The following is a 12,014-nucleotide window of genomic DNA, read 5'->3' as shown; positions in this document are numbered from 1 at the left end:
CATTTGCTGTCAGATATTGGGTAAATCAACCCTACACTTAGCAATTTGAGGATCTTCTTCTTTACAACCTCTATCATTGGAGGGTTAAGCCTACGCTAAGCATCACGTACTAGCTTGATATCATCTTCCATGAGGATTCTATGCATGCACATGGCTGGAATAATGCCTTTGATGTCAGCAATTGTCCAACCAATAGCCGTTTTGTGCTCTTTCAGAACCCTAAGTAAGCGTTCGTCCTGTATAATTGTGAGATTCTTTGCAATAATTACAAGAAGCTCTTCCCCATCACCCAAGTAGGCGTACTTTAAGTGATCAGGTAGAGGCTTCAACTCTAGTTTAGGTTCCTGCACAACATAAGGTAAAGAAACTTTATGAATTACAGGTAAAGAGATATATGAAATAGTACATGTTCTAACTTCTTGTGATATTGTTAAAGCACCACATGTCTAAGCAAACTCCTTGGGTATATCAATGTCCAAGTTAGACATGCCATGGACTTCCAAATTAATATTATTTCGTAGCACAGATTCAAGTTCATCTTCATTGTTCAAATCAAATATCTGTTGTGCTAACGAACCAATAACATCAACAGAAAATGCAGAATGGATATCGCTTGGATAACGCATAGCTGCAAAAATATTGAAGTGTATAATCTCTTTTTCAAACTCCATAGTGAGTGTTCCAGTATCGTAATTAATCTTCGTCTTATCAGTCTTCATAAATGGTCTCCCAAGAACTAATGAAGTATACGAACAATTATCTCCATTCTGCATATCCACGAAAAAGAAATCAACCAGAAAGATCAATTCATTCACTTGTACCAAAATGACTTCCACGAGTCCCTTAGGATATATGTTACACTTGTTATCTAATTGAATGATAATCCCTGTCTCCTTTAAAGGTCCCCGATTCGACGAAGCATAAACATCGGCTGATATTACGCTTATGGAAGCTCACAAATCAAGCAAAGCATGCCCAAACCATCTGTTACCAATAGAAATTGGCACAGTAAAACCACCAGGATCTTTACACTTTGCAGACATCTTCTTAACATAGCTGAAGCACTTTCTTCCACCCGAGTGACCTTGTTAGAAATCAACCTCTCCTTCCTTGTACACAAATCTTTTAGAACCTTGGAATATCTGGGTACCGTTATGATGGCCTCAAAGAATGGAATGTTGATATGCGCCTTGCTGAAAATATCCATAATCTCCTTGTCTAAATCTTGCTTCTTTGACTTGGAAAAACGATTAGGAAAAAAGGTGGTGTGGTAAAAGTATGAATTGTGTCTTTAGGTTGGCCTGTTGAAGTTGGATTTTCCTCTGGAATAGTTTCCACCTCTACTTACTTTTTTTGAGTCGTAACTAACCTTTTCTTGTTGTTTTGGCTCTTTTATTTTCTTTTCACTCCTCAAAAGCACTTCATTAACATTTTCTCTTGGATTCACAAAAGTTTGTGATGACAGCTTTGTCAATGCTTGTGCCTTCAGTTGATTAATCTCAGTTTCCATTTGCCCTATCTGAGTATGTAGATCTCTAATCACATAGTCGTTCTTCTGCATATGTTGATCGTCTTTCTGTTGGAACATATATGAGATACTTTGCATCATAGTAATCATCTTCTCAGATGTGTCATCCTTGGGAACTTGATATTGCGACTGTGACTGGAATTGTGGTTGTTGAAAACCACCTTGCTTGTTTGGGTAGCTGAAATTCGGGTGATCTTTTCAACCTGAATTGTAGGTATTAGAGTACGGGTTATACCTTGGCCTTTGATTAGGGGACACAATATTCACATGTTCAGACTCTTCTTCATAAGTAAGAAAATCATTGCTGCCATTCTTTGCACTACCTTTTCGATGTTGTTCATCCGTTGTTCTGATTGTGCATATTCTACTATCTCGCAAACTCTTATGACACTTAAGTTGTTTCTTGTATAAAATTATTGAGCATTGAAGTTATAATCTCGATCAAACTAGTTGCCTGTGAGATCGTCTTCTCAGTAAGTGTACCTCATGCGTCTGCATCAATCAAGTTTCTGTATTCTGGAAGTAATCCTTCATAAAAATATTGAATGATGAGTTTTGAAGATATGTTGTGGTGTGGACAGCTTGCCAACAACCTTTTGTATCTTTCTCAGTATCCATAAAGAGACTCCCCAGTAATATGCAGAATGCCACTGATTTCTTAATAAAAAAAAGGTGTCGCTTTGGAAGATGGAAAGTACTTCTCCAGAATCAACTTTTTCATCTTTCTCCATGTTGTAACACTCCCTGAAGGAAGATAATACAACCATTCTTCTGCCAAGTCTGTTAACGAAAATGGGAAGGCTTGGAGCATAGCCATATCTCTGTCTGTGGTTGTATGCCTTAGACTTGTCATCGTGTTCTGGAACTGTTGAAGGTGTCGATTTGGATTTTCACCTGGATGTCCCTTGAACTTTGGTAGATGATGAATTAGATTTGACTTCAGTTCCACTAGATTAGTGATTGTGATGCACAGTGGTTGCGAATCAAAGCACGGGGAAGTTAACTCTCCCAACTTCTTATCTGGAGGTGGAGGATCTCTCTCATCGGTATTAACCATCTCTCCATTAGATGAGTATTGTTACACTTGTTGATGTTATTGTAGTATTGTTCCCCTACGAGTTTTAATTATGTACCTTGAGTAATCCCATTGTTTAAGTGGCAGGAATTAAGTACCTGAAACCAAAAAAAATCTATAGTAAAATCTAAAAATATGAAAATTAATAAATAAATCGAATAATTAACAAAAATTAAAAGAAAATAAAAAAAAAACTAGAAAAAAATTCTAAAAAAAGTACTAAATAAAGTTATTAAAAGAAAATATGACAACTAAAAGCTATGGAATGCTCCCAAGCAGCGACGCCAAAATTTGATACGCGTAGTTTACACAACAAATTGATTCATTTCTTTCCACATAATTAACTGGTAATATAATGGCAAGGAGTTCGTTCCCACGAAGAGCATCGATATTTTAGTTGTTATAAAGTAACCAAAAAGGGGGTTTTTAGATTTTAATCAAAGTAACTAATAAAAGAAAATAATAAGAATTTTTTATAAACAATAAGAAGAAATATGACTAAGGAATCCTTCGCCGTCACTGAACCGAAACTTAATTACATACAAATTTATTTCTTGTTGAACTTATATTGTTACCAACCATAGAATACCAATAAGCTCTGTTATCCCCCGGATTCCTGTTGTCACTGGATATAGAAGTGATTGACTACCAGTTTCCATCCAACTAACCCACCAAGAATAAGCTTTCAAGGTGTAAATTAATTGAGTTCTTTACACTGTGTGAATCATGTTGATCCTAGCATCCGACGCATAGGCTCGCCCCCCTTACTAGTGGTATCTTTATACACACTTGCTTAACAGAATCCATATGTCATCTCTCGTGATTTACTACTTGTATATATATTTGATGTGACAATTACACGTATCACACAACCCTAAACTAGTAGAAGAAATATTGATTGGTTAATTTAATTGATCACTTTAAATAACCCCTTAATATTCTTAAATATTAAAAATAATAAAAATAATCAACAAATAAATAAAACTTGATATAAACTTGGTTTAAGAAATTAAGACTTCATTATCAGGACTTTAAAATCATCCCTAATCAATAAGAAGTTTAGCTACTCATAGATAAAAAAGACTAAGAAAAAAACAAGAAGAAAGAAAGAAATTGAAACTAAAAATAAAAGCTCACAAGAAAAGGCAGAAGCAAAAACTTTATTTCTCTATCTGTTTCTGTCTTCTAGCTACAAAAAAAAATAATAAAAGAAGAATTTATTTTTATTTTGGGTTTTGGCTGCTATTTATAGCCTTCAAAAACCCTAATGAATCCAAAATCACGTATAAAGATACAAAATGAGTTGATTTTATCCAAGTGCATATTTGGTGTAACGAAGTGTACACTAGAAGTGTGCAAAACGATTTATAATCCGTTCGGTCATCTAGGGACCTCATATGTATTCATCTACAACATTAATCTATCCTTCTTCGGTGTACCATTTAGTACCAAATTTCCATTTCTCCAAAATGCGTGAAAGCTATACTGCAAAAACATCCCACCACGTGTTCTTCACCTTTCCTTTTGCTGCACGTGAAGTAATATGGCGGATACCCCGCCACGTCATCATAACAATCCAAACTCATGATTACAGAATCGTATTCTTCTCTATCCCGTTACTCATCTCCTGTCTGCCATCACCGATGCCCCCATCGTACATAGCTATAGCTTAATTACCGAGCATCATCTTCTGGCAGAAACTCAACTCGGTATTCTTTCTTGCTCACGTTTCTTGAGTTCAAAAGCCATTATCATATCGAACCTAACCTTCACCATCCTTGCCATCGTCCACAACTCCGATCTTCGTTCTCCATCATCATCTCTGTGTTTAAAAACTCGAGCTGAACTCCATCGTAACCACCAAAAACAATCACAGCTTCATCAACTCATTACCAGCATCATCGAAATCATCACGAACATCAGCATCATCAAATCAGGATCCTACCCAAGTTTTCCATCATCTCCATGAACCCAGTGATGTATTCAAATTCAAATATCACTGCCGCCAAAATCCACCACCTTCATGATCATCAAGATCCGACTGCCATTGCATGTGTGCTGTTTAGGAATAGAGAAGAGGAAGTGCCCTGAGTAATAAGTCAGGTGCCTTTAGTATTATTTAAATTTCGGAAGCTCCTATTGTAAAAGACCTAATTGCCTCTAGAACTTCCCTTTAAAAATGACCATTTTATCCTTTTAGTCTTCTTAGAAATTGCTCAGAATGACTCTGTTATTTCGCTATTGTCTTTGTTTTCTCGTCCTCTACAAAATGAAAAGTAGATATCTTGTACTTGAACGAGTTCGACCACTTGGTCTTTGGCCCTTCTCCACTTGTACCTAGTTTCTTTTATTGCACAATTAAGTGCCAATTCACTTCTTTTGGATGATTCACCTAATAAAACACAAATAAGAGAAAACAAGTGTAATATACAATAATTTGGAAGAAAACCAACAAATACCAGTATGAAATTGACACCAAATACATGTGAAATATGCACTTACCAATATACTGTGCTATATCCAATCATGGTTAATTTGTTCTAAACTCTCATTTCAATCATTGTAATATTCTTAGAAGACAGGAATAACTGTGTGTCTCACACAAATTATTAACTTCGAAGCAATTTTCAAGTGATCGAATGATCAATACGAAATATTCCGAGTCTACATAAAATGACCGTCTCACACAAATCATGTAAGATGTTACCAGACGATTTTCACATCATCATCTTTTGACTTTCGTCAAGAATATAAGACGAACTTGGTTAAAGCGAAAGCATACTGACACATATTTCGAGAAATATGTAAGCGAGTTAAACTCAGCTCGAAATATCAAATGTGTATAAATGAAGTATATATAGCTACACGAATTTTGTCTCAAATAGGAGATAGAGTAGATATACTTTTGAGTGATAGATGAGTTCAGTTCTCCACATACCTTTTATTGATGAAGTTCCACAAGCTCCACTTACTAGTTCTTCGTCTTCAATCAATGAATGTCGTTAATTCTAAAGCTCAACTACACTTTCTATCCCAATCCGAGACTTAGCTATAAGTAGACTAGAAATCAATGCATATAGTTTTGGTAACTAAACTTGACAAACAAGCTTGAGATAAAAACGCTGGGGAGTTCGAACGACTATTGCTCTAAAAATCTCCATGTTTGTCAATTTTAGTGACAAAACTATCAATACGTATGGATTACAAAATAAATAAACTTTGTAGCTTCTAATCAAAATGCTTGATTTCCTTGGTTCTTCAATATTACTCGAAATATTCGTTACTTCGAAGTACTCCAGTGATTTTGAACGTGTTCAACTGAACATCAGTGTTGTTGAAGATCCGTAGCCATAACAATGAGAAAACAGTAGCTCTCAATCATTGTTATACTGTGTCATAGTATTATTACACAACATCAAAGTCCAACTGTATCACAACTTTGACAACAATACTACGGTGATATGTATCCTCCCCCTTAGTCAATACTTCATCTCACAATGAAAACCACTCCCCCTTACATAATGATTTGTAAACCATATGTACTTGTAGTGTGAACTACACATTAATTCTCACCATTTTTGTCAATATAAATTGGCAAATATACGAAAACTAGTGGGATCATAATGAAATTCTCATAGAGATACTTTAAAACTAAAAGAGAACATATCAACTTTGTTTCGATGATTTCACATAATCGAAACTTAGTGTATTCATCAAGGAGTTTATAAAGATACAGGAAAACTCCTACAATATTCCACAGCCGTACTCTCCATAAATATTTGGCAATTAAGCACAAGTTCAATTAACAACTCTCCCACATATAATGTCACTCCCGAAAGAACAACAAGAGCGACCTTAATTTTACAATAAAAGAAGGGTTTCTTTGGACATTAACAAATTACATGAAACATGAATTTGTATCCAGAAAACTCAATTAAATTAACCACAAGAGAACCCATGATTAATTTAATCGGAGATGCTTAACATAAGATAACCTACGGAGCCGCAGAGTACTTACACATAGAAGTGGATCAGGGTAAAATCAATACTACGGAATATTCAAAGATTCATTATATTTTCGTCAATATTTGCATAATGATATCATACACTTAATCTTTGTTATCAAAAGTTCATTCTATCTTCCATTAATATTTGCATAATGACAACAGTAGACTTAACTTTTGACATATATGGGACAGTTATAGTTCACGGACGCAAACACACATATCTCATAACATTATTTGCAATATATAAAACCAATAAAGATTAATACTGCAAAATCATCTTCCAAATCAACTTTAGAATTTAAATAAATAAATCTAAAAATATTGCACGATGAAAATCGTTGGCAATAGCTATGTGTACTCACAATAATTGTTATTCCAAACCCTAGTTATCCTTCTTAAAACACAAGAATAAATTCTCATAAGAAGTTTCGGTAGATAAAAATAATTTTATAACTCCTAAGAAGAACAGAACTGAAGGTCTTTAGACAAAATCAGCACCCGGAGATCAAACATAAAAAAGTTCATCAGTTGCTTTTTTCAATTCGATTTTCAGAAATTCAAGATTCTTTGTTGCAATTTAAAGTTGTTCTCGAACAACCCCAAAATCTCGAAGAAGATTCCCCACCAATTGAGATGATATCTGAACTGATAGATCTTTTTCATGATCAACTGCATGAAAGCAGGTTATGGAGATAGGAAATTTTTGAAACTCAATAACTTTGCCGCCATCAACATGTGTTCCTTTTTGCATCCAGCCATTAAGCACTATATAATCTCACAAGAGAATTTTTGACGTTACCGAACGAGTATATATCAAAGAAAGAGTTCATGATATATATATGAGATATTCATAGGAAAATCCTAGATATGCTCATTCACGTTCAATAATGGGCCAGGTGCACGCACGCTCATGGTTATGAACTAGGTTCAAAACTAAGAGAACAATGAAGCCTAATTTAGAAGTAGTTTTTGATAGATATCAAAAACAGATTCTAAACATATTGAAAGAGAATCTTAGCTTAAATAAATGAGCATAAGATAATAGTTGATAGACAAAAAATCAACTGTCATTAGGAACAAAAACGAGGGTTTTCAAAATGAGCAACAAATGATTATTCTCAAGAGTAATTGATCAAATATATTACATAAGTAATAATTAACCGGATCAAGGCTCAACAATAAGATGATCATTTTATTTTTAAGGGGAAAAACGATACCACATAAACCACTTTGTCAAGAAGAAAAGATTTTTGAGAATTATGAGCATCCTCACAAGGTCTCAAAGAGGATGCTCGAACGTCAGTAGTCAAGTTGCAAATTGACAAGCATTTAGCTCATCAAGAGTATTGACATTTTCCCTTTTCTTTCTTGATTGACATCAGAAAAGTTACAAGATTTTTAAGGAGAATTAACAAGAGAAGAACAAGAATTACCTGACGCATCAGCTTTTCTTGCTTTCTTAATACTGCGTTAAGACTACTTATATTGGTCTTGAGCTCTGAGACACGATTATTGATGTCAGTGTGTTCGGGAACATACACTTTAGATTCAATACTTTCTTCGGCGAGAGGCAATGAGATTGAAGAATTCTTCTTCCATCGATGATTTTTCCTTTTCATTTAGTAATCCAAAGAGTTAGTCGTCCATATAACATTCTTTACTTTACAATTGTAAATGGATTTTATGTCATATTTACAACCAAGAATTGTCCCATCACAACACTTCTCTTGATTGCAGACAAGACTTTTAACACCAGCATAATGAGAATTGGGTTTGATTACTTCTTTAGACATCCAAACAAGAATGTTATGAAGTTTTTTATTCCGCAGACGAAAACGACATCTCCTTTCAGTGTGACCTTTGTTTCTGCAATAATAGCAGTTAAAGGTAATGTTTTTGACTGTTCTCGGATGAGCTGTTTTAGATGGTTAACGATCTTTGTTCTTAGGAACACCAGCTGCTGAAGGTAGTTTTGCACTTTGGATATCAGTGAAATTTTCACTTAGGAAATCTTCATTAGCACAGATAAAATTGATCTTACTAGTACTTGGAGCGTATATTCCTTTACAGCCTAGATCACGTGTATCACGGTGTTCTTTACAATGCTCCCAGCATAATGGATAATTTTTTAGAGCTAACATTAAATCTTTTTAGATTATCTTCCAGTGATTTGACCATATCAAGAGCAGTAGTTAGATCAACCTCCAATTGTTTCTCTTTGGAGAGAAAGACGATTTCTCTATCATTAAATCATTTTTGTTGAGAGTCATATCTTGCTTCTGTTTCTGCAAGTCTTTCTTTTAACACACAAAGATTTTGATGAAGATTATCACATTTATAATTTTTTGAACGCACATCTTCTTCACTGTATGTTAAGAAGAGATTGTAAGAGTTTACAACCATAATCATATCCCTTAAAGAGTTTTCTCAATTTCCTGTTTTTAGACAGAGATGACTCAGAAATTCATCCAGGCAAGCTGTTGACTTCTTTTTCTATATGAGATGGTTGAAAAGCTTAATATATTGTGAGGCTTTCTCATGAGCATATTGTCCCTCATTTGAATTATTCTGAAAGATCATCCAACTATTCATCTAGGCGTTTTTCCTAGTCGATCCCAATTTCAGATAATGGAGAAGACGTGAGAGATTTCTCAGGAGACACAAGACTTTGAACCAAGTCAGAATGTTTCTGAATTGGTGATGCGTTTATAGAGATATCACAACTGTCCATAGAGTCAGATTGTTACAACCACATACTTATGAGGTCTTAAACGTGTTTTCCTGCTATGATACCAATTGAAAAGGTGGGGGTCTAACAACCACACCCAATTTTTCTTTTAGGAAATCTGTATGGACTAACTCCAATATAATTCCAAGAGAATCAACTAGACAGTCAGACTTAATCAAGGAAAATATATCCAAGAGTTATATCTTTGTTTCTCAATGTAATCAACAAATCAAACAAATAGAAATCCGCATCCTGATTATTATGAGAAACAACTTGAACGGTACCAAATACCAGTCTTCAAGTGTCAATCAATTTCAATCAGCAACCAAAGGTTGGATTTACCAATTGATTGAACTATGCACAACCTGTGATATTTATATTATATAGAAAATCTAATGCGGAAAAGAAATAATACATACACCAGAAATTTTGTTAACGAGGAAACCGCAAATGCTAAAAAACCCCGGGACCTAGTCCAGATTTGAACACCATACTGTATTAAGCCGCTACAGACACTAGCCTACTACAAACTAACTTCGGTCTGGAATGTAGTTGAACTCCAATCAATCTCACACTGATCAAGGTATATTCGCATTCCTTATGCCCCTGAGTCCCAAAAGGACTCTACGCACTTGATTCCCTTAGCTGATCTCGCCCACAACTAAGAGTTACTACGACCCAAAGTCGAAGACTTGATAAACCAATCCGTCTCACACAGAAAAGTCTATTGAATAGATAAATCTGTCTCCCACAGAAATACCTAAGGTTTTTGTTCCGTATTTTGATAAATCAAAGTGAACATGAACCAATTGATACATCGGACTTATGTTCCCGAAGAAAATCCTAGTAATATCAATCACCTCACAATAATCTTAATCGTATGGTAGCGAAACAAAATATTGTGGAATCACAAACGATGAGACGAAGATGTTTGTGACTACTTTGTATCTTGCCTATCAGAGATTAAATCTCGAGTTAATATTAAAGAAGATAGTACACAATACAATAGAAACAACAAGATCGTAACAACAAACTATAGAGAAAATAGTTGGATCTGGCTTCACAATCCCAATGAAGTCTTCAAGTCGTTAACCTACAGGGTTTTGGAAAAAACCTAAGGTTAAAAGAGAATCGATTCTAGTCGCAACTAGTATCACACGGGAGATGTGGGGATTATGTTTCCCAGTTGCTAGAGTTCTCCCTTATATAGTCTTCAAATCAGGGTTTGCAATTAATGTTACCTTGGTAACAAAGCATTCAATATTCGTCGTTATATGAAAACCTGATTAGACTCAAGATAATATCTTTCAACGGTTAGATCTAACTTAGCTTGTCACACACAAATGAAAAGTGACTTTATTTAGATATGGGTAACCGTACCTAAATGTGCACACCTTCTTGGCTCAACGATAGTTAGATTTTATAAATGGTAAGGCAAATACGAAATAGGAAACATGGGGGTTGGGAAATAGGTACAGTCTAACCTCTCCAAATGAATAATTTTCTTTGGTCCTGACTTGCACCAAGGGGCTAAATGAATAACCTCGCTAAATGTATTAATGACTAAAAAGATTTGGGTCCTTAAAGGCCCTATGTAAATATAAATGGATATGAACTAAATTTCATATAAAAGATACATACAAACAAAGCAAAATACTTCATCTAATAAATATTGTTCTTATAAGAAGTCATTTCTTCTCAAGAAACTCATCTAGAGTTGATTCTTATTTCCTTACACCTAAACTGAAATGCCACTTGTCCTTATAAGAAGTCATTTCTGCTCGTATTGTAGTAAAAACTATTTTATAATGATTACTGCTTGAAATGCCTCTTTTGGTTACATATTTGGTATGACACTAGCTACATCACCTAATTCAGGATCATTCTCATAATTTACTAAAACTCCTTCATCCACATGAGATTTCATAACCATAACATTCTCATTAAAGTAGTTCAAAAAATATTCGACATCCGGTCACATTTCTATAGCGTAAGTGAGTAATGATGGATTTTTAAATGTGGTTATAGTGATAGTGGTAAGGGATTCGTTTCATACTTGTGAAGGAAATGGAATTTTAGACTTAATAAAATTATATACAAAAATTATAAACAATGGGCGAGAGGTACTAGTACTAAGGATTTGGCCGATTTCACTATACAAGGTTCATTCATATATTCTTTGACAATTAAAACTCAATAAAATTAACATGGACTCTGATTTTACCAAGATAGATTCTCAAAACATTGATTGTAAGTCCTAAGCATGATGTATCAAAACACCTAAGCTAAGCATACATCTTCAAATTAAATAACAACCAATTAATTCAAATCATATTTCAATTTTAAACTAATGCAAAAGTTATAAAAAGAATAAAATAGATTTACCCATGTATGAAATTCACCCTCCTCCGTTGTCCCGGTGTTGGGTTTATCTCATCATGGTAAAAACACGCTCAAAATATTTATTTATTGCTCAAATGGTGTTTACAATGGAGAGAAAAAAATGAAAATGGTGTAAAACAGGATTTTGCGACCCACAAAAGGCGTCACAAAATGAACGATAACAGATAAGTGTTGTTGGCACTATTCCGCAGTCGCCAGAAAGGTTTTGCAAACTGTCGCTTATATGCGACAGTTTCCAACAACTTTCTGAGACGGGTCGTTGTTCTTCTTCAC

This window comes from Papaver somniferum, chromosome 1 (assembly GCF_003573695.1).
Source record: "Papaver somniferum cultivar HN1 chromosome 1, ASM357369v1, whole genome shotgun sequence".
Taxonomy (NCBI): domain Eukaryota; kingdom Viridiplantae; phylum Streptophyta; class Magnoliopsida; order Ranunculales; family Papaveraceae; genus Papaver; species Papaver somniferum.
Note: the sequence above shows the minus strand (reverse complement) of the source record.